We start from the raw sequence: 23,855 nt of genomic DNA on the forward strand, positions 1-23,855 counted from the left end.
TCTGTCTAGTGTGCTGCCTGTTACAAAGACACTGGGCAAGAAGTAACGTTCGTCATGGTAGCTTTGGCCCCACAAGAAAGGAACATTTTGTGTTTAGCCTGTTCTGTTCCAGAAGGCAAGGAAGTATGTCATATGTTAAAGAAATAGTTTTATACAGTGAGTAGTGTTTAAGGTTTTATACTCTAAAGCACTGGTTCTCTAAACATTATTGTGCATCAGAATTGCCTAGAGTGCTATTAAAACCCAGATTGCTGGGCTCCACCCTCAGATATTCTGATTCAGTAAGTCTGGAATAGGACCCAGTAATTCACATGATAAGCTTCTGTTATCTAGAACATTCACGGGTTAAATTTCTTATTCCTCATGATGCTGAACTTAAAACTTAAGATGTTATTGTCAAGTGATATGGAAAGCAGGATGCTCATTACAACTGTCTCTGCTTCCTTTCTTGTACCAAAGGCTTCTGGGACTACTCTGCTGTACTTCCCCTATCCTCTGCCAAAGTCCCACCTCCAAATTGGAATCTAAAATGGGGATTTCATACTTCTATGTTATTAATTTCTCTCTTCTCTTTCCTCCAGTTCCTGGTGCTAACATGTAAAAGAATAATGACTAATACGGGGCACCTGGGTGGCTCATTTGGGTGAGCACACGACTTTGGCTCAGGTCATGATCTCAGTTTGTGAGTCTGAGCCCTGCACCGGCTCTCTGCTGTCAGTGCAGAGCTCATTTCAGATCCTCTGTCTTCCTCTCGCTCTGCCCCTCCCCACTCATGTGCTCTCCCTCCCTCTCTCTCAAAAAACAAAGAATAATGCCTAATATACAGCAGTATATAGTTAAACAACTGTGTTTTAGGAGTTCAAAGAAAGGAACAGTCAAGAAAGATCCATGGAGGAATTGAAACGGAAGCTCAACCTGGAGAGAAGGATGTCATCTGGCCCGGCAGACAAGAGACAGCATATGTTTCAGACCAAGGCAGCATCTTGGACAAAGGTCCAGAAGCAGGATGAGCGGAGAGACAGGTCTGGGAGAGGGCCGTGTGCTGGAAAGAAGGAAGAAGGAAGACAGAGCAGATAAGGTGGGACCAGAGAGCCAGGCAGAGCTCAGAGCGGATGGTGCTGAAGGTTATAGTGATTACAGGCTTGTTTCAGGCAGATTAGATAGGCAACGGAGTGTGCAAGATAGCTTGACAGTGGAAGCCACCCAGCAGGCTGTTCTGGAAATTCGAATCGCACCAGGTTCCTTCTTACAGCCTGAAATGCATTTAATTCACAATCTAAGACATCCTTAGATATCACCTCGGTGAGTCTGGGTAAGCTGGGCCACATTCTGTTCTGCTGACTTTGTTATATTTAAGCCTTCCTAAAAATCATTTTTACTTATTTTCAATACTTTATATGTAACTGTTCAAAATGATTTCAAGTAAAGCGTTTTCAAGCTTACATCTCTATTCTTTTCATTTTACAGTGTTTGTTATTATTTCCAAACTAGCCTTTTATTTCCTTGCTCCACCGCACCTTCTCATCCCTCCAAGCCTTTTCTTTCCAGCCTCAGTAAGTTTTCTTTTCATTTCATCATCTAAATCTAAATTATCTTTATACCCTTTTTCCACCTGGCCTAATTTAGAGGTAAGCATTTCCTTTTGTCTAATGATTAGACTCACAAAAATATACAGGGACAGATGGATTCCCCCCTCCCCCCAATGTTGCTTTCACTTAGTTTATGTCATATATGATTCATCAATGATCTCAGGATAAAAACAGAATATGTTCCCCATTTGAATGAGGGAATATAAGCGTTGTCACCTATGTTATGTGTGTAACCACATTTCCCTAGGTCATACTGATGACACAGCATCGTGTGGCTCAGTCTGTACTAGCAAAATATGGAGATCCCAGGCCTCAGATCCTTCACAGAAACTTTAGGGTGTCTGCTTCACAGGGTGTCTTCCTGGCTCTCATCATCCTCACTTACACTCCTGAGGTCAGCCCTCTGGTTCCCACTACCCTGAGGCCCAGCACAGGCATATTCATGCTTACTCTTTAATTCCATTCTTCTGTTTGTTTGTTTGTTTATATTTGAGAGAGACAAAGCACAAGCAGGGAATGGGGGTTGGGGGTAGGAAGCAGAGAGAGAGGGAGACACTGAATCTGAAATAGGTTCCAGGCTCTGAGCTGTCAGCACAGAGACCAACGGTGGACTCAAACCCATGAACTGTGAGATCATGACCTGAGCTGAAGTTGGTCGCTTAACCAACTGAGCCACCCAGGTATCACCTTAATCCCATTCTTAATGGCCATTATACCACCCTTCTTTCCTGGCCTACCCTATTCCAGGGGCCCAAAGCAGATGTGCTTTGTGCTCAGAAGCAGTGGTCTTTATTACTGTCCCTTCTAGGATCAAAGTGCCAGCCAGAAGCTGGGCTGAGCTGCAATTACAGGGATAGTCACAGTGCTGTCTCATAAGCCATCCTCCCTTTGGTGTCCTCCAGTGTACTCAAGCATGTATGCCCCCAGTCTCCTCTCAGAGAATAAACAGAACTGTGAATTACAAGATTTCTATAGCTGATTTCATGAACTTACTTCATCAATGAAGTATTACCAGTATTATCATGGCTTCCACAAAATTTTGTCTTTGGGTATTTGGAAGTGACGATGAGGCACATTTCTCCACTCCTCCTGTTTCTTTCTTACCTCCCTAGATACTGTACACCTGGCCTCAAAGGGGCTCCCTGAGGTTCTCATTCAAATCAGTGCAGCTCTGACAACCCCCAAATACCATCAGAATGTCTAAATTTCCAATGTACACAAATTAGGTCCCATTCATTCATTCAAAATATATTTTGAACATCTACTCTATGTCAGACATCATTTTAGAACTTGAGTGATAGCAGTGAACTAGGCAGGCAAAATCTCTGCTATCAGAGAATTTATGTTAAACAAATAATTTCAGATAGTGGTAAGTGCTGTGATGAAAATAATGCAAGGTAATATGATAGGCAGTGGTGGGATGGTGAGGGAAGCCTTGGGCAAAGAATACTCTACTCCAGAGGAAGATTAAGTGTAGAGACCAGAGCCAGAGTGGAAAGCCAGTTAGCCTGCACTGCAATGTAAATGTAGGATGGGTGTGAGGGAAGTGATGGGGGATAAGATAAGAAAGGCAGGCAGGGGTCATATCATATAGGGCCTTGTAGGGCTAAGTAAGGAGGTTCAATTTTATCCAGGTGCCATAGGAAGTCATTGAAGAGTTTAACCAGTAGGAGATCATGGTCTGAGGTTTTTTCCTAACTAGTATTTTTTAAAATTAAGATACAATTCATGTGGTGCCTGGGTGGCTTAGTCGGTGAAGTGTCCAACTCGATTTCAACTCAGGTCATGATTCACGGTTCATGGGATCAAGCCCCAGGTCAGGCTCTCTGCTGATAGTGCAGAGCCTGCCTGGGATTCTCTCTCACACCCTCTCTCTCTGCTCCTCCCCCACCTGCATGCACTCGCTTATGCACATGGGATCTCTCTCTCTCTCTCTCTAAATAGACATTAAAAAAGGATATAATTCATGCAACACAAACTTGATAATTTTTAAGTGTACAATTCATTGGTTTTAGCATGTCATAATGAGTGCAACCATTACCACCAATTCCAGAACATTCCTGCCACTCCAAAAAGAAACCTTGTACCTGTTAGCAGTTACTTCCTTTTCCTCAGCCCTGGGCAAATACTAATTTGCTTTTCAAATCTATGGATTTGCCTATTCTGGACATTTTACATAAGTGGAATTATGGAGCCTATTGTGCCTAGCTTCTTTCACTTAGCATAATATTTCAAGGTCATTCATGTAGCATGTAGTAGTACTTCATTCCTTTTCATGGGAGAATAATATTCCATTTTATGTAGAGACCACATTTTATCCATTCATTTGTTCATGGACAATTGGGCTAGTTCACCTTTTGGCTTTTATGAATAATGCTTCTATGAACATCTGTGTACAAGTTTTTGTATGAATATATGTTTTCATTTCTCTTGGGTATATACCTAGGAGTAGAATTGCTAGATCATTTGGTAATTCTGTGTGCAACTTCTTGAGGAAGTAATAAATTCCTTTCCAAAGAAGCTGCTGTGAAAAAGAGCCATTTTATATTCTAAATAGCAATGTATGAAGATTCTAATTTGTTCACATCCTTGCCAACACTTGTTATTTTGTTTTTGTGATTATAGCCATCCTAGTAGGTATGAAGTGATATCTCCTTGTGCTTTTGATTTGCTACTCCCCTAATGACTATGATGTTGAGAGTCATTTCATGTGCTTTTTAGCTGTTTGTATACTTCTTCGGAGAAATGTCTACCTAAGTCCTTGTCCATTTTTATATTGGGTTATTCACCTTTTTATTGTTGAGTTGTAAGAGCTCTTTTTATATTTAGCATACTTTGCCTTTATCAGACATATGATCTGCAAAAACTTTCTCCCATTCTATGGGTTATCTTTTCAGTTCTTGATAGTATTTTTTTACTAGCATATAAGTTAGTAAAAAACTTTTTTTACTTACATATAAGTTTTTAATGACCTTATTTAAGGTCATTCTGGCACCTATGTGGAAGATGGACAAGCCACACGAATATTAGGGAGTAAGAATGGTGGCAGGGAGATGAGTTGGGAACTATTGCAGTGATCCATGCAAGAGATGACAATAGTTTGGATGGTAGAAAAGGTTCTGGCTTTATATCATCATTGTCAGCTCTAGGTGTGCAGTGCTAGATCAGCTGTCTGAAATGTTGTTATACTTTATATTATTTTAAGCCCAAGAAAGAAAATTGTGGCACAACTAATATTCATGTGCCTTGTCCATAGACTTAAAAATCAGCTTTATCATGTAGCTTCAAGGGGCTCTGGATTTACTACACCAGTCCTGACCATGGCTACGGATTTTGGAGATCCCAACTGTGAATCTCACCCATAAAAAGATGCTAAATTTTATTAATAAATTCACATACAGGAATAGAAACTCTTAAAGTAAAGAGAATGTGCCATTTGGGGGATTGAGGTACAAAAACAACTCAAAGGCCTGTGCCTGGACCCTCCATCCCCAGTAATGAAGTTTCTTCAGGCAATAAAGGGGAAGTTGGGGTAATTTGAAAATTATGCTTTAGTCTGACTGTAAGAGCAAAGACTTTTAAAGGAAACCTTCTTTGTTCAGGCTGCTATAACAAAATGCCATGGACTGGGTGGCTTATAAAAACAGAAATTTATAGTTCTGGTTTCTGGGAAGTCCAAGATAAAGGCACTACAAATTTTGTGTGGTGAAAGCCTGCTTCTTGGTTCATAGACTGCCATCTTCTCACTGATCTCACATGGTAGAAGGGAGTTCTCTGGGGCCTTTTTTGTCAGGGCACTAAGCTCACTCACAAGAGTTCCATCTTCATGACTTAACCACCTCCCAAAGATGACCACTTCCAAACACGATCTTATTGGCCATTAGGATTTAAAATGAATTTGGGGAGGACACAAACAATCTACAGTAGAAGCAGAATGAGAGCTCAGTGGAGGGACTGGACATATAGGAAGATCAACATAAGCTCTTGGCAACAAAAATGGATATATGCAAAAGGAGTAGGAGGTGTACAAAGGGTTGATTATTCATAGCAAGGGTATTAGAAAAGGTAAAGATGTTTTTTAATAACTAGTAGTTTAGGAGTCATGACTAGACCCATTAAAAAACAAAAGAGGCTAAATCTCTGAGTCCCTGCTCATAAGAAACCAAAATCAAGAATAAATTGAGAGGCTCCTCTGAAAAGAGCAGATGAAGAATCCACTAAAAGCATTGAAGAATAATCTTTTGAAGACTGCGGTCGTTCCACCAAGTAGTCACAAAGAATTTGGACAGATTTGAGAGAGGAAGACCAGGCAAATAAGCATAATATACTCAAGTCTTTGTTATATGGGTTTGATTCAGAGACAGACAGTTAATACAGGTGGCAAGTAGGTCTTGCCTATACCTTGAAGACACATGTCAGAGAAATTTATGGAATTGGCATTAAAAGGAAGGCTCATCAGAGATGAGAAATAAAAATGGGAGGCAGCTAGAATAATAATCAAGAGTCCAGGCCCAGATTATAATATATTTTTAAGTTTATTTACTTATTTGGGGGGTGGGGGCAGAGAGAGAGGGAGAGAGAGAATTCCAAGCAGGCTCCATGCTGTCAGTACAGGGCTTGATGTGGGGCTTGATCCCATGACCCTGGAATCAAGCCTTGAGCTGAGATCAAGAGTTGGATGCTCAACCAGCCAAGCCACCTAGGTGCCCTCAAGCCAAGATTAGATGTTGATTTGATGGGAAAATATCTTCCAGGTGGAACTATTCAACATGGGTGGGAGAAGGTGGCCAAGATTTGCTTACATGGGTAGCTTTTGGTAGCCTTAGAAATTACTGATTTCATATTCCTCACCAAGGTAGACCTCTATACATCAAATGCCAGAGAAATATGCTAGACAAGCTATTTTCTGGACCAGAAGGCAAAGAGAAAATAAAGGAAGTAAGGCTCTCAAGTCTAGCCTTGTGTGTGTTAGAGAAGGAGAGGATTCAATTTAAGAAGTAGGTTAAGGGGCACTTGGGTGGCTCAGTTGGTTAAGCCTCCAACTTTGGCTCAGGTCATGATCTCACGGTTTGTGGGTTCGAGCCCCACGTCGGGCTCTCTGCTGACAGCTAGCTCAGAGCCTGGAGCCTGTTTCAGATTCTGTGTCTCCCTCTCTCTCTGACCCTCCCCTGTTCACACTGTCTCTCTCAGAAATAATTAAAAATATTAAAAAAAAAGAAGTAGGTTAAACTTTTAGAGATTCTACATCTATAGCCTCTGTGGCAGCAGCAGGGTAATGGCAGAGGGGAATGAAGCAGTATAGGCATATACTAGTACATCAGTTAAAGATGTCCCAGACATAAATGCTGTTCAAGGCCTGGAATATACCAAAGTGGAGGAAACAGCAAATCAAGGAGCTCAATGGGGAAGAATTGATTCCCACAGACCATGAGAAACATAAGCTCTGAAGCATCAATGATTATCTAGTTCAGGAATCTAAGAGTAATTCTCCAGCTGAATCAAGTATGACAACTATGCAAAAATCTCTTTCCTAGACAGATTTTATAATCCTAAGCAATTTAATAGCAAGAAGCTATAGAAGCACTTCCTGTGGTGTAGGACCAAAAAGGCCTGCTCATGGGTTGTTGATGAAGCCCACACTTAGTTCAGCATTGGGATGCCAGAAACATGAGCCAAAGGAAAATAGGAATTGGAGATTATGAACATGCAGAAAGGCAAGGGAATGTCAAATAAAGCCTGGTGATTTGGGCTGCCATCAAGGCAAATTTCTAACTTTGCAAGATTGTAACATCCCAGATGCTACTATCTTTAAAAAGACAATCAGCAGAGCCCCAGCACCACTCCTAGATGAAGCTACATAGTGTCAAAATGAACTACCAGCTGGGAGATTGACCCTGATTCAGTGTAAATTCAGAGACCTGTGACTTCAGAAAACTAGCCTAGACTCACTGGCATCATGAAGAGGTTAAACTAAGATATTTTCTTGATCTCCCTTCCTTTTGTCCAATACTACTGAATCTCTGCTATGGTCTTTAAAAAAAAATTTTTTTTTTAATGTTTTATTTAATTCTAGGAGAGAGAGAGAGACAGCATGAGCAGGGGAGGGGCAGAGAGAGAGGGAGTCACAGACTCTGAAACAGGCCCCAGGCTCTGAGCTGGCAGTCAGCACAGAGCCGGACGCGGGGCTCGAACCCACGAACCGCAAGATCATGACCTAAGCGAAAGTCGGACGCTTAACCGACTAAGCCACCCAGGCGCCCCTAAAAAAAATTTTTTTAATGTATATTTATTTTTTAAAGAGAGACACACACACAGCACAAACGGGGGAGAGGCAGATACACACACACACACACACACACACACACACACACACACACACACAATCAATCAATCTGAAACAGGCTCCAGGCTGTCAGCACAGAGCCCAACACAGGGCTCAAACTCACAAACTGTGAGATCATGACCTGAGCTGAAGTCGGATGCTTAACTGACTGAGCCACCCAGGTGCCCTTCTGTTAGGGTCTTTAGTGACCCTAACTCTGGGCTCTGGAAACATCATTCTACTTGTGAAAACAGGATTGAGTTGTTTTTCTAGATTTGGTGGGTTGGGGGCCAGTGCTGTGATAGTCTTTTGTGTTCTGTTAAGTCCTAGAGCCTTTAAACACAGGACATCCTGGAGACGCAGTCAGTATGCGCCTTAAAGGATCTATATCCATACCACAGAAGACAGCCCAGCTTGTAGCTGCCAAAGACACCCCAGCTCTACTTGGCAGCAAAGACCCTTCTAGCTGAGAGTAGGCAGAAATAAGAAATCAGAGAGGGTGAAGTCTGGACTTCAATTTCTTTGGATCTTTAACTCACAAGTGCAAGAGAATATGATTTTCCATTTTAATTCTTTTGACCTCTGAAATCTTTGGACTAATTTGCATGGAATTTAATTTTTAACTTCAATTTCCTCCCAGGAAAATTCATTAAAAAAGGCAGTTAAGATTAAATTTGGGACTTTGTATGTTGATGACATTTTTATGATTGGAAAATGTTTGTGTTGTTATTTTATCTCTTTGCCAGACCTTTGATGAACTACATTGGACAATGTGGCTGGACATATTTTGGGAAGGGAAAGAGAATATAGAAAGAATTTTTAGCCTTGGATACAGGTTTTAAAATTAATTTAATTAATGTGTTATTCTGACCCATTTTAGAGCCTTCTGGAGTTAAAAGTAAAACACTGCCCATCAGCATCCCAGAAGAGCTGCAGCTGGTGTTGGGGGAATAGTCTTTTGAAAGTGGGGGACCAGGATTGCCCAGGTGGATTGTTAACTTTGTCTCCCGGGGGCAGCCACACCACTAGTTAATGGATAAGCTAAATGGAGTAAGAGCAGAAAAATGTAGAGAATGTTGGAGGAGGGGAATCTTCTCTCCTGTGACTTCCTGGTCTTTCCTCATCATCACTCCTCCCAGAACTTGTCAGACTTACTGCCGGCATGCATGATCAGTGCTGGCCCTGCCAGCAGGCTCTTCCACCGTCTCCCTCCTCCTGGCTCTTGGAGATCTGCCTGCCTGCTGCACACATGTGTTCCACCCTGGCTTTCCATTCTGTGAGTATTCCGCAGGCAGCTCTCCACCCTGCACGGGGGTCTCAGGTGGCCCATACAGCCTGTGACTCAGTAGGAAGGCTCTCTAGCTGCGAGTTCACAATTTTAGGATGCATTCACCTGCAGATGGCATGAGTCATCAGTGTTAGCTCTTTTACTGATTTCAGGTCATCTTTTTAGGGGGCCTGGGTAGCTCAGTTGGTTAAGCATCCGACTCGATCTCACAGGTCGTGGAATCAAGCCATGTCAGACTCTGAGCCTGCTTGGGATTCTCTCTCTCTCCCTCTCCCTGCCCATCCCCTGCTTGTGTGCACATGCTCTCTCTCAAAATAAAAAAACTAAAAAAAAAAAAGTTTTTAAAAAACATCCTGAATGGATCAAGAAGATGTGGTTTATCTATACCATGGAATACTACATGGCAATGAGAAAGAATGAAATCTGGCCATGTGTAGCAACATGGATGGACCTTGAGGGTGTTATGCTAAGCGAAATAAGTCAGGCAGAGAAGGACAAATATCATATGTTTGCACGTATAGGAGGATTAGGAGGAACTTGACGGAGGAACAAGGGGGAGAAGAAGGGCGGAAATGGTGGGAGAAAGGGAGAGAGGCAAACCATGAGAGACTCTTGAATGCTGACAAAAACTGAGGACCGATGGATGTGGGGGGGAGGGGGGATGGGCATGGAGGAGGACACTTATGGGGATGAGCACTGAGTGTTATGTGGAAACTAATTTGACAATAAACTATTTGTAAAAAAAAAAAGAAAAAGAAAAAAAAAGGCCATCTTGGGGAGCCTGGGTGGCTCAGTCAGTTACGTGTCTGACTTGGGCTCAGGTCATGATCTTACAATTTCTGAGTTCAAGCCCTTCATTGGGCTCTGTGCTGACAACTCAGAGCCTGGAGCCTGCTTCAGATTCTGTCTCCCTGTCTCTCTGCCCCTCCCTCGCTTGTGCTTTGTCTCTCCCTCTCTCTCAAAAAGAAAATTTAAAAAAAAATTTTTGAAAAAATAAAAAAAGGTCATCTTTTGATTGCTGCTTGTGTGACTTCAGTGTTTACTTTTCAGCTGATTCTTAACGGGCTAGGAATGTGTCATTTTAACTCTTTATCTCTGTTAGAATGACTGTAAATGTTAGGAGGTAGAGCTGACAGGGCTTGCTGATTAATTAGGCGTGGAGTATGAAGGAAAATGACAGATCAAAGACGGTTCCTAGGTTTCTGGCTTGCATGACTAGGTAAGCAGTGGTGCTCTTTAATGATCTAGAAGCCCTAATCCTGAGAATAGCAGTATGCATGTGGTGAGAATGACTAGTGCCTATTGAAGGAGGCTATACCTGTGGTAAGGGCTTCAGGGAGGGTGGGTGACCACTGTGCATACAATGAGAATGACTTTGTAGTGGTGGGATGGCTTGGAGGCTGGAAGAGTGCGTAGGAGGCCACTGATACAGTTAGGTAAAAGAGAAGGTCTTTAAGTAGGGTATAGAAAGGGGGATTAGTGCTGGAGACATCTAGAAAGCAGACTCAATAGAACTTAGTGACTAGCTGGATGTGGATAGAGAAATGAGGGAAGGGGGTCGAGAGACACTACCAGGTTTTAAGTTTATGAACTTGCCCATCTAAGTTAAAGATTTAGTAATGATGAATGTTGATTTGATAGAGTCTGTCATTTTAAACACGATAACTCTTTTAGCTACAATGAGGGCCTGCAGGATATAGGCAAAGAAAAATGAAAGACCAACTTCTTAAAAGCATAAATCTCCTATTCAAAGAAAGAAAGAAGAAACAATCCGAACCCCTTACGTCAGTAGCTCAGAGCAATCTTTCAGGTTGAGGTGGCCTTCTTTGTAAATATGATACACTCTATCAGGAGTTAGCAAACTTTTCTATAAGGAGCCATAAATATTTTAGTCTTTGCAGACCATATGGTCACTGCTGTAACTTCCCAACTTTGCTGTTGTAGAGCAAAAGCAGTCATAAATAATAGGTAAATTAATGGGCATGGATGTGCCCAATAAAACTTTACTTATAAAATAGGCAGTGGGCTGGATGTGGCTCACAGGCCATAAGCCATAGTTTGCTGACGTCTGCAGCTTACATAATACCTTACACATGTGTGGTTGCCTTGCCTTTGACTTCTAGAAGAGGGCAATGGCTAGTCCCAAGACTATAGAAGAGGGCCATGCAATGTTATACAAAGTTGGGAGAAAGGTGGTACTCTTTTGACTGATAAAGTCCTAAATTATAGTAGCAAGGGGAATATGACTCCCATATATGGATGTGTTGAGAAGTATTGGAAGAAAATTAACAATCTGATGCAAGATGTCTGAATTTTTAAATGAGATTGCCAAAGCAGGGGTGGGGGAAGAAATAGAAAAGAAATCTTACCAGCCCATGTCCTTCTGACCACATGTCTACCTTCAGTACACAGACCTTCCCTCTTCTCCAATCCAGTAGCAAGAACAAGTAGAACAAAGAAAGTTGTGACTTCTGCTTATGGCAGAGACTGAAAGGACATCCAGGTCACAGGAAGAGGACAAAAGCTTGCTGTTGTTGGCGAAGGGCCACTGCTGGAGAGAGAAGGTGGGGACCACACAGAGGGAGAAACAAAGTGAAAGTATAGTAGGGGAAGGGGAGAACGGGGGGGTATGATGACAGGCAAAGTGTCTATGAGGACGCTCAAGGGAACATCCATGTGGGAACAACCTCAAAGGCTCGTTGGTGAGGCCTATGCTCACGGACCGTGCTCAGGGACGAATCGGTTCGATAAGGAGGGTAACGGTGAGCCTCTTTCCTCTACTACAGTCATACAGTTTGAAATCTGTCTGTGGGAATGCTCGAGTTCAGGATTATCTGACCTTCCTTCTGTGGTGCGCGTGTGTGTGTTCACTTGGCAGGGAAGGGGCATAGATCATCCCCCAGCAATACCAGTCAATGGCAAATAGGAGAGACAATAAATGATATAAATGAAAGCAAGAGAAACCAAGATAATTCTGATGTGCTATTAGTTTTATGATCATAAAACCACAAAAGGAGAAAGGACTGTGAATGAGTATCTGACTTAGTCTTCTGCCTTTGAGAAAAGTTAGTCTTTCTTAATGAAGTACGTGACAAAAGACCAGGCATTCCTCCTCAATAATCCATTCCGGTCTTTTTTCATTCTGGCAGTCTGGAAATTCTTTATGTCCAATAGAAATCTGTCTCCTACTTTAATTCATTTTCTCTTATTTGATCTTCTGTGCCATAGACAAAACAAAAACCCTTTACACTCTTTAACACATAGTAGAGGATCATTTATTAGGGCATTTGAACACTGGGGATATTCAAACCACAGAACTGTGATGATGTTTCCCTCTGCCAGTGTTGGTTCAGTGGCCCAGATCACTTAGTGCAGTCAGGGTGGTGCAGATTATAATGGACAAACAAAAAATAACTGTGTCAGTAGCTATTCTGGGTGAAAGAACATCATACGTTTTATGAAATAAAGGTCATTTACTCCTGAATAGAAAAAACTACTGTGGTAGAGTCCAGATAGACATTTGGAAAGGAAAAGGGCTGCAAAAGCAAGCAGACATTAATGAATGTCTTCAAGTGAGAGGAGCATTTACGTCTCCTTTAGTTTTGCTGGAAGCAATTTCAACAAATCCTGTTAGCAATTTTCTCACACTTCTTGCTGCAGACAATCAAGAACCTCACAATAAGTAAATATGGTTTGCTTTTTAATTATTGTACATGGCTTTTGGAGGATTCTTCTAAGGAAATATGCATCACAAATTCTACCTTTTGTAGTGTGAGAATTGAAAAGCATAACCTATCTGTTGCTTTTAAGATCATTTAATATTTAAGGTTTCTTATAATGGTTACTTTTTTTAAAAATAATGTGCTACATTTTTGTTGTTGCTTTCAGGTGAACCTTGATATCTTTACTTGATGAAGAATGATGACGAATCCTGAATCCATTCTTTGATGTAGCTTTATGAGATAAAATGTCTTCTAACCATACAAAACTTTTAAATTTATATATATATTTATTTTGATCATTAAATACATCTCATTTTAGATTCCATTGTGTATTTATCATGGCTATGCCATGGTAACAAATTAACTCACAAGTCTCAGTGGGTTATAATAAACCTCATAACAGAGGTTTATTTCTTGCTCACATTACATGTCATATTTTGATCAGTGGGGAGCTCTCTTCTACATGGTCTTTAAATGTTAAAGATCTTTTATTTGATCACAGTGTTCTTTTGAAGTTCAGAATGATCTTCTCATTAATTGTGTTACCCCCTCATTCACCTTTTCTTAGGTGAATTCCAGTTTTGTTAGCCTTTCTATCTGTTAGCGTTCCTAGGTGTAGACAAAAGAATCAACTCCAGATCGTTTAAATGAGAGGGGACTTATTAAGGGAAATCCAAAAGTCCAGGTAATCATTGGAAAGGCTGGAGGAACAGGTGCTAGGCTGAGCTGCCACCAATTCTAGAACTTAACTGTCTTTGTTGCAATGGGGAAGCTACAGTTCCCACTGTTGTCCCCAGAACAATGACACTGAAGCCACCTGTGCTGGCAGAATGGCTATCTGGACCTTGTCTGTTCTTCAGGTATTTTCTGATATGTGCAACTGAGAGTCAGAAAACTAAGTTCTAGAAATTCACCCTAGACTCAGAGGCAAGGGAGATTAGGAAATGTTTAATTTCTTTAAGTTTATTTATTTTGAGAGAAAGAGGGAGACAGAGACCGTGCACGCATACAGACATGCGAATGGGAAAGGAGCAGAGAGGGAAAGAGAGAAACAAGCAGGATTGGTGTTGTCAGTGCAGAGCCTGATGAGGTCTCAATCCCATGAACTGAGATCACCATCTGAGCTAAGATCAAGAGTTGGAGGCTTAACCAACTGAGTCACCCAGGTGCCTCAGGAAATGTTTAATTTTAGAATTTACCCTGGGAAGACAGAAGTCACATGTGGCAAACTATCAAAATGTGGGGTGGTTTCAAAAAATTTGGGACTGCTACAAATAACAGATGTTTACTATACTTTCTTTTATAGAACTCATTTTCTTTGCACTTGTAAATTTCTTTTTTTGTTACAGAGGTAATACCACTAGGGATAAGAAAGAAGCACTCATATTGCTACCCCCTAACACAGCTACTTTTATTATTTTGGTATATTTCCTTTTTGTCCCTTTCCTGTGCAGAATTCTCTTCTATAAAATTGTGTCACAGTGAATACTGATTTCCTACTGAACTATTAAAACACAAACATTTTTCTTCATGTTGCCACATTATTTTCAAGATCATGACTTTTAGAGGCTGTGCAGTATTGCAGCAGTTGGAATGGCTCTACTATGTGAATTTACTATGTAAATATAATATTGTGACACAAGTTAATAGGTATAACTTTTCTGATTGCAGTTGTATGCTTAGTTTTTCATTTATGCTGTGATTATATCAACATCTTGATGGTTATCTTATTTTCCTGTTTTCATCAAGATATGTGACCTCACAGACACATAGTCTAAGACTCAATGTAGACAGGAAAAGAAAAGTAAAATTTTCAGGCAGTTGTTCCATTTAAGTACAGAAACATACATTCACTCTTTAGAATAGGGGCTTTTAGTATGTATCATCCATGCTGGCAGCCAGTCTTCCTTTATAAAATGCCACATAACTTTTAAAAAATTCCAGGTAACTGTTCCATTATTCATTTGCTTATGTCATCATAAACTTAATATAATTTGTAACCATTATACACAACAAAATCCAATTTTGTTGAATTATACTCCCCAAAAGAAAAAGCCACACACACACTATAGTCTTAAGAAAAATCCATTAATTCATTTGAAATATTTGTATTGTGCACTCGCTATTCCAAAGAATTCTGCTAACCCCTGTGTGGACAAAATGGTAACACATGATTTCTGTCATGGGGACATGTAAAATCTCTGACCAGAAAACTTTTTTTTTCCAAAGCAGCAATATGTTTTATTGCCTTTTATGTTTTATTTAAAGGCACTAAACGAACATTGGATTGGTAGAGTTTTCACAATCTAGCACTGTGTGACTTTGGACAAGTTACCCAATCTCTCTGGGCCTTGGTTTCCTCATCTGTGAAGAAACATTGTTAAATTCAGATTTCCTATCTTTAACATCTTGAAAATAATGAAATATTCCACAGGCTGTCAGAGATTCTCTACCAAAAAAAGAAAAACATACATGTATTTATTATATGCGTGTATATTTATACACACACACACACACACAAATGATACTGCTTTGAGAAAACTTACAAAATGCAGATCCCATGTAAAATTCATAAGTACTAATCTAGAATCTATCATGAAAAGAACAACTGTGCCTTAAGAGTTATTAAGAGTTATTGATAGCACTTGCAGTGACAGAAGTCTTGATCTGCTTCAAAACACCAATCAACTCCTGGGCAAGATTCCCTCAAATGGGATCATTCAGGCTCAGGTAGGTACAGCATGCAGTTAGAATAGAATAGTTACTATCTTTAACTGACTAATGGACAGCCAGGCTCTGAATAGGTTACTTTTCAAATGTAAGCTTATGTAATCCTCACAACAGCCCAGTGCAGGAAGTATTATTGATTGTTTTACAGGCATGGAAATTGAGACTCAGGAGGTTAAGTAATTTGTCCAAAGCCGTGAAGCCACCAAGTGGCAGAGCCAGTTTTCTAACGTGGGTCTGTCTGACTCCAAAGTCCATGCTCTTTCAATCCGAAACTATTTTTGCATAGTTCTCTAACTGGAATTAATTAATATTGATATTCCTGTTATGATAACAATTTTTGTGAAATTATGAGAACTAATAATGATGTGTCAAAAAGAGCAAAGTCACAATGAGAATAGAGGTGATTTTCCAAAAAAGTTTAAAATATAATCTTAACTAAAATTTAGTCATTTTAAACAAACACACACGCACACACACACACACGCGCGCACTAGCATTAGCAGAAGGCATCATTGTTTACGGCATAAATAATTCCCTTTATGTTCTGTTTTTCCCATGTAGATTTTTGAAATGAGGTAAAGAAGAGTCTTCTCCCCTAAATCCCTAGCTGCTTATGAACATTTGAATCACTTTCTTTCTGGGTCTCAATCATTCTTAAGCGAACCCCAAAGTAGTTTCCTTTTTTCTCTAAACTTCTTTTGAAGGATCCTCATTTGTAATCATTATTATTAGCATGCAACTAGTACACCAGGCTTCCAAAGCCTTTTATAATTATTGTTGAATACATTTTTCTAGTCTGGGAGACCAACATTTTACAGAAAAGCAAAATGAGATGTAGACATGTTAATTTCCTTGGCCAGGGTGACACAGTGACTTTTCGCAGACACAACCAAGGGAGAGCTGAAACAGCCTTGGATTTTAGGACAGAAACTCTGCTCCTTGAATGATAACATTTAACAGTTGCACTCATTCTATGATTGCAGAAAACCCACTTCGCTCTGCAAACAAATCAGTGATAGACGTGCCTTTAAAAAAAAAAAACCCTAGAGTTCCAATTTATTACACAGAATTGATTCACCTTATTTCCCAGTTACTCTTCAAGTGTTTGCCCTTGAGTTAATTGATAAAAAGCTGCTTTAGGTCTTCATTCTTATCCTTAATTTTGCACTGATTTTAAAATAAGAGACACAATGCTATTTTATATACAATAGGCTTCCTTGCTATTGTTTTGGTTTGCTCTTATACATTCTTGTATTAACATAATGCTTGACGCTAAATAAATGTGAGAGAAAAGCTGCAGCTGTCCCGAGAAATGGAAGTCCTCCTGTATTTGACTTCTAGCCAGATCAACCTGAACATGGGTCCCTGTTTTTAAATCATATTTTAAAATTCACTTTATTGCTCACTCTTGGCCAGAGGAACTTCCGTCTTTTTAACCTTTCTGATGACTAAGCTGAATGTGTCTTTGATTTGGATGAAAAACAATACAGTTAAGAGAAAGTAGTAAATCTCTGCTGTATGGCTAATAAATAAGACCATGGCATTTTATATTTCATTTCATGATGCTTTGAATTTGTAGTTAATAAGAACACTCTTCAGCATATTATAAATGAAATGCCAACTTTATTTAAAATTTTAAATTAGGTCATATGATCATTTGACAATAATGTTGATAGCTCCAAAGGAAATGAAACGCCAGCAGAATTTATTTAAGAAGCTGCGTCATCCTGTTCACTTAGGAGCAGAAAAATAAAACACCAGGAACATAAGCACTAGTTTGTTTTATTAGGTAGAATCTCAGCAATAATCTTTAGGTTGATTTATTGGCAAGTTTCCAGATGAGATATTTGCTAATTTCCCTGAAGTATAATTTAGAAAATTTGGAAGACAGAGAATTTCATTACTTGACAAATATTGGCAGTCCTCCTTGCATATGATTTTTCTCTGGACTGTCTGTTAAGCTTGTTTTCTTGAAGTTAATTATGATGCTATTTTACAACTAGTTTTCTTTAATGTTTTGAATTAAATTACCTCTTTAAAAATATTTATGGAAGGTCAGATATTTTTTGGAAATCTGGAATAACTGAAAATAAATTTATGCAACAGAAATTTAACATATATATCTAAAGTGTACATAAACACAAATTCAAACATTTCTGTTTGATGGCTATAGTATGATACACTTTAGTCTTTATAGAATTAGGTAAAACTTGAATAAAATGATGTTTCTGTCACCAGATTAGTTAATTGACTCATTTCTTGGAAGAGGGAGTGAGGCAGTCCATACGCAGTAGTCATTGGACTGAGGATCCAGAATTACTGGGTCCAAACCTGGCTCTGCTGATGAGTCACTAATGTCTGTGTATGAGATCCTCACCAATATAATGTTGTAATGTTATTTACTGACTCAGGTGGATGGTGAAGGATATTTTATCAAGTAATTACAAAATGCTTTGAAGGTTGCAAGTCCTGAATGTTATTAGATCATAATATACGAGTAGATACATATTTAAAAAACTGCTCACTCATTACTGTCCTGTTTGAATGGATTTCCTAGGATTGAGAAACTTACTTAGCTAAATATAGAGCCCAGTTGCTGGGCTTTGGAGGAAAACAGCTATACTAGACTCCCTGAGCAATAGTATGTCAGTCTCTAATGTAGCATGGATATAGAATTACATACTCTATTTGACTTATTTTGGTTCTTTCAAACTGATATTCTGGAGATTTCATAATATTAACTTTGAATTATTTATTTTAATACTTCTTTTGGTCCCATCCAATCCCTAAGGGCAGGGAGATATTTGCTTGAATCCAATCACACAGGAACATAAATGGTTCCACTACATTTTGGTCTAGTTATGACTCTTTTATTACCAATGCTCTGATTATTGTGTCACTGACTGCTGGAACCTCCAGTTTTAGGACTGACTTGGTTGTATGAATATGACGGTCTTTCCTACAGGTAACGGTCCTGGGAATGACTTTTCCTCCCTAAATCATCCATTACAGAAATACCTTTGTTAAAAGCACTTCTGAGAATCTCTAAAGTAAAACAAACATAAAGTCTCAAAATCCTGAATATTAGCAGATACATAAAATTATATGATTATTAAAGTCTCTTCTAGTCCAAATTGTACGATTTAAAGGGGAAAAGAAAGCTCACCCAGCAGTTTCTACTTATCCCACCCAGTGGATGTTACCCAGGGTTGATCTGCTGCTGTGCTGCAATTTCTTCATTGTTCCAGAGGGATGTGGGTATTTGGGCGAGACCTGGAACACTGAAGTGTGAACAACAAGGCTGCCCACAAAGACAGACCACAGGAGAGGCCAGGTGCTGGAAGCTGTTTTATTTTTAGATAATAGAAAGTGACAGGGCCTACGTTAGGGTGAGGCAGTGAGTTAGGTGGGACGCAAAACTTAAGAAGGTACCTGCTCTCAGGGGCAACCAGAGTGAATGCCTCCTTGAATTGGGTACCCCGGGAGTCTGTCCCTGGAAAAAAGGTCTTAACAAGGTCTGCAAGCAGAAAACCAGCCACAAACCTGGAATCTTCAAGCTGGGAGTATAAGTTGGAGAAGCAAATCAAATCAAAGGGAGCACTAGACAGAGAAATTCTGTTGTGTTAGGACACATCTCTAATCTCAGGTGCCAAACTCCAGCAATTTCACAAGAATTGTAAAACTGTCCCCTGCTAATTCCTTGTTCTCCCAGGAGCACCCACAAAGAGGAAGGGACAATTCCGGGAGTCAGTATGGAGACTGTAGAAAAGAAATAGGTGTGAAAGGGGGAAAATAAAAGGCCAAGTCAAAATGAATTATGCACACAAAGACTTAGCCGTGGTGTTCCTCCTAGGCCAATATTCCTTCTGCTAAGCTGGGCATGGCTCTTGCCAGGTGGCTTTAAAGCTGCTGGTTGTGCTTTGAGGGACCGTTTCATACTCCTGGTAATTACTGTTCTCTCTTGCACAGAGTTCAGGGAAGCTAGACCTATGTTTTGATTTGACAAAACTGAACTTGAAAACTTGTAACTCAATCTAAATTTCTATTTCAAGAATCCATTCTGCTTGATAGCAGAAATATGGTTCAGTAGACTGCAGATAAGCATATTTCTGGTTTCTTTCATCATTTCTGGTAAACTCCATGAATTTAGAATTTTCCCTTTTCCCTTCTCTCTCCCCAGAGTGGCATCTAAGTTGTAGGTATATAGAGTAAAGTGTTGGGTTCTTGGATGCTGATGGCCCTCCAGGCTGCATTCATGGCTATGTCTATGACACTCCTATCATCTTTGGTCCTGGAAGCCTGTGGCTCCCTGACTGTGATGACTCTCCCAGAGCCATGTCCTCAGCCTTCTTAGGGATTGGAAAATTGTTGGATGTGCCATTCTGGAGACTTTGGGGGTTGTGTTAGACACATCTGGTTGCCATTTCTACCTTTTCCTATTTACCATGTCCCCACCTGAGAAGTGAGCACAGGTCCTTCTGCTCTCAGATTCCCAGAATTTACCTGGGAATTCTATCAGATCATGACTCCTCCTCAATCCCTTCTCCTGGGACATCAGCCATATCTTGGAACCACTCTCTCTTGCTCTATTTGACCTCTCTCTTCAGCTTAGAGAATTATCTAACAGTACATTGTCCAAAATAATAGCCACTAGTAGCTCTCGAAATGTAGCTAGTTCAAAATGAGATGTACTGAAAGCGAAAATGCACACTGATTTCAAAGACTTAGTATGAAGATCAAAAAATATCTCATTATAGTTTATACATTGAAATGGTAATATTTTAGATTATGCTGAAATAAAAGATAGTGTTATAATTAATATTACTTATTTCTGTTTACTTTTTGAAACAATATGGCTACTAGAAAAATTTTAATTACATGATACTTGTTTTGGACAGAGCGCCTCTAACAAGTTGGAGGGAGTGTTATGGACCAACTTGTGTGCTGCCTTTCCCCTCCCCCTAGATTAATCTGTTGAAGCCCTAATCCCCACTGTGACTGTCTCTGGAGATAGAACCTTAAAGGAGGTAATTGGTGTTTAATGAGGTCATGATAGTGGGACCCTAATCCAATAGGATTGGTGCTGATATTAGAAGAGGAAGACATACCAAGAAGGCACACACACAGAAAAAAGACCATTTTTGAGGACACACTGAGAAGGCATCAGTCTGTAAACCAGGAAGAGAGAACTCATCAGAAAGCAACCCTGCCAAGCACCTTGATCTTGGATGTCCAGTTTCCAGAACTCTGAGAAAATAGATTTCTGTTGTTTAAGCCACCCATTCATGGTATATTAGTCAGCCCTAGCAGACTAATACAGGAAGGAAAACCAGTTCTGATATCATGCATCCTTCAAAATGAAATGTTTACAGCATTAATTTTAGCTTTAGATCCTCAAAACTCTTTCTTGCAGCCAATTGGTTACACTAGGAATTTTAAAAATCTAGTTTGAAACTCAAAAGTTGAGAGAAATGGACTCTAGTTCTGTGTTGTCTGTTTTTGACCTTCCTTCCCCAAGGCTATAGAAGCAACTACTCTTTGCTGCCCGAAGTGGAGGAAAAGGTCACAAAGCAAAAAGGAAATGTAGAAAATGAAAAATAAATTAATTATTATCAAAATATCAATCTGCTACTGCAGTTACTTTTTTTCCATTCTATTATAACTTGGGAGGATCTGCTTTTGTTTATTTGGTCTTTCATTAATTTGTTCTGTATTTATTGCCTACAGTTTGATTATATATGTTTTAGTATGAATAGCTTTCAGATAGCAATTGCATTAAAAATTTCAGATCTTTAATAATGAAAGATTTTTTTTCTGTTAAAGGAATTGGAAGTATCATAGAAGTTGCATGGTAATGGTGGAGAGAGGTGGTTAAAGGACTAAAATCCTGCTGTCCATTTCATGTTAGCTCATTTTGTTAGCTATGGAGGAGATCTTGTTGCCCAACCCCAGCACAGATCCTATTTTGCCCGAAGTCCTATAATTCCTGACATAACATATACGCCACATACAGGGTCATGGTGGTCCCTGGGGGAAGCAGAAAGCCAAGTCTTGCACTTGGATGGACGCGGCTAGCCTCTTCCCCCTCTTTGTACTTTTCTGATTCACCAGACCTAGGTAGGTCTTATCTCACTGCACTATAAATGTCTGCTTACTTCTCTGTGAACCTTTAGAGAGCAGGAAATTATAGTTTTCATCTCTGAATATTCCTTTCCCAATGCCTACCATATAATAGGTGCATAATAAAAGTTTTGGCAACAAAACAAAATGAATGCATGAATCCTACAAGTTCTGCCCTCAGATCCTCACTTCAGGCCGTCTCCTACCTCTTTTCTCTGTGGCTATGTCAAGCATCCTCCAACAGCTCCTTTAATCTTAACTAACCTCTCTCTCCTTTATAAAAATAAGTGCTTTAAAAAATTGTTTAATTACACAATAATTACACAAAGATATTCTCATTATAAAATAACACAAAGAAAATTTATTTATTTTTTAAAGTTTATTTTTATATATTTATTTATTTAGAGACAGAGAGAGAGAGAGAGATCATGAGCAGGGTAGGGCAAGAGAGGAAGAGAGAGTATCCCAAGCAGACTCCATGCTGTCAGCACAGAGCCCAATGCAGGGCTTGATTTCATGAAACATGAGATCATGACCTGAGCCAACATCAAGAGTTGGATGTTCAACTGACTGAGCCACCCTAAGGCCCACATTTAAAATATATTTATCCTTTTTTCTACTGATGATCATATAGGCCATATGCAATTTTTCACTGCCAGAAACAATGAAGCAATGAACATCGACTTGTATACTTGCTTCTTTGGACACATGTGCAAATGTTTTTTTATGACAGCTTCTTAGAGAATGACTTGCTGAGTTTAAGATATATGTAGGTGCTAGGGACATTCCTGAGGAAGAGCCCTTCTTGGCCATTCTTACCACAATATTTCTTTACTTAGACACCAAATGGACTTACAAAACTGTACTAGGGCAGAATGGCACAGCAAGACTTAGTCTGTTCCAGTCCAAGGAGATAATTTATGTAAATTATGTGATCATAGATAGATTGTATGATGTCTTTCAACATCCCTTTGACATACCATGGCAATCTTCTTCCACTGCATATCAGTATGAGAAGTGTCTTTCTAAGTCTTTTCCCATGCATTTGCCTCATATCTTAAGGATCTTTCCATGCCCGCTACTTTGTAATACCTTTGCTAAGGAATAGAGGAAGCTGCCTTTAGTACTCCAAATGAGGAAGGAAATGCTGTTATTGGATTTCATTACTGCCTATCATTTTGTTCAAAAGAGGGGCAGTGAGTCAGATCAAGAGAATGAGTCACCAAGTCATAGCCAAGGTGATAAACCTCAAAACTTGAAACTATCTGCTCCATGGACATAGCTAAAGAGGAAAATCTTACCATCTGAGTGGTAAGAAATCAGAGTGTGTACTATATGAACATGTAATGTTATTTTGAAAAAAAAATAAAGCGACTTTTCTGGTATCTGTTTCTTGAAATTCAGAATATTTGACTCACTGACTTATATTAAAAAAAAACTATTAATAACTGAGGTTTTGGCAGGAAGATACGTATATTAACTCAAAATTCCCTGAAATATATTTTAAATTTAATAGATATATTGCCAAGCTACCCTCCGACAAGTCTGTATCAATTTGTACTCCCACTAATATTGAATGTGTCTAACATATTATCAATCTTTTAAATTATCATCTGATGGGTGAAAAATGATATCTTACTAGTTTAATATGCATTTCTCTGATGACCAATGACATTCAGCATAATTTTACATAATTTTTGACCCTCTGTATAGCCTCTTGTCTGAATTATCTGCTCATATCTATTACTTATTTTCTAACTGATTCTGTATGTCTTTATTAATTTGTATGCATTAATTATATATTATATATATGAATCTTTCATCATACATTGTTAATATTTTCTTCTAGCTTCTTTTGGTCTTCTGATTTTGTTTAAGGTATTGTTTTCATATAAAAATTTTATTTTATTTTTAAAAGATTTTATTTATTTATTCTGAGAGAGAGAGAAAAAGAACAAGGGAGGGGCAGAGAGAGGAGAAGAGAAAAAGCAAAGAGATCGACACATGGGGCTAGATCTCATCAACAGTGAGATCGTGACCTGAGTTGAAATCAAGAGTCTGACACTAACTAGTTGAGTCAGTCA

At 39.4% G+C, this 23,855-nt stretch overlaps 1 long non-coding RNA gene across 1 annotated transcript in view; it reads left to right on the forward strand.

Annotated features, from left to right (window-relative positions):
- Positions 1-9,061: 9,061 nt before the first annotated feature.
- LOC144236867 (uncharacterized) overlaps positions 9,062-23,855 on the forward strand; it is a 20,783-nt gene continuing 5,989 nt past the window's right edge. The window contains exon 1 of the long non-coding RNA XR_013336670.1: positions 9,062-9,187. This is a non-coding gene — a long non-coding RNA (uncharacterized LOC144236867). The remainder of the gene's footprint in view (positions 9,188-23,855) is intronic.

This window comes from Crocuta crocuta, unplaced genomic scaffold (assembly GCF_008692635.1).
Source record: "Crocuta crocuta isolate KB4526 unplaced genomic scaffold, BGI_CrCroc_1.0 scaffold226, whole genome shotgun sequence".
Classification (NCBI taxonomy): domain Eukaryota; kingdom Metazoa; phylum Chordata; class Mammalia; order Carnivora; family Hyaenidae; genus Crocuta; species Crocuta crocuta.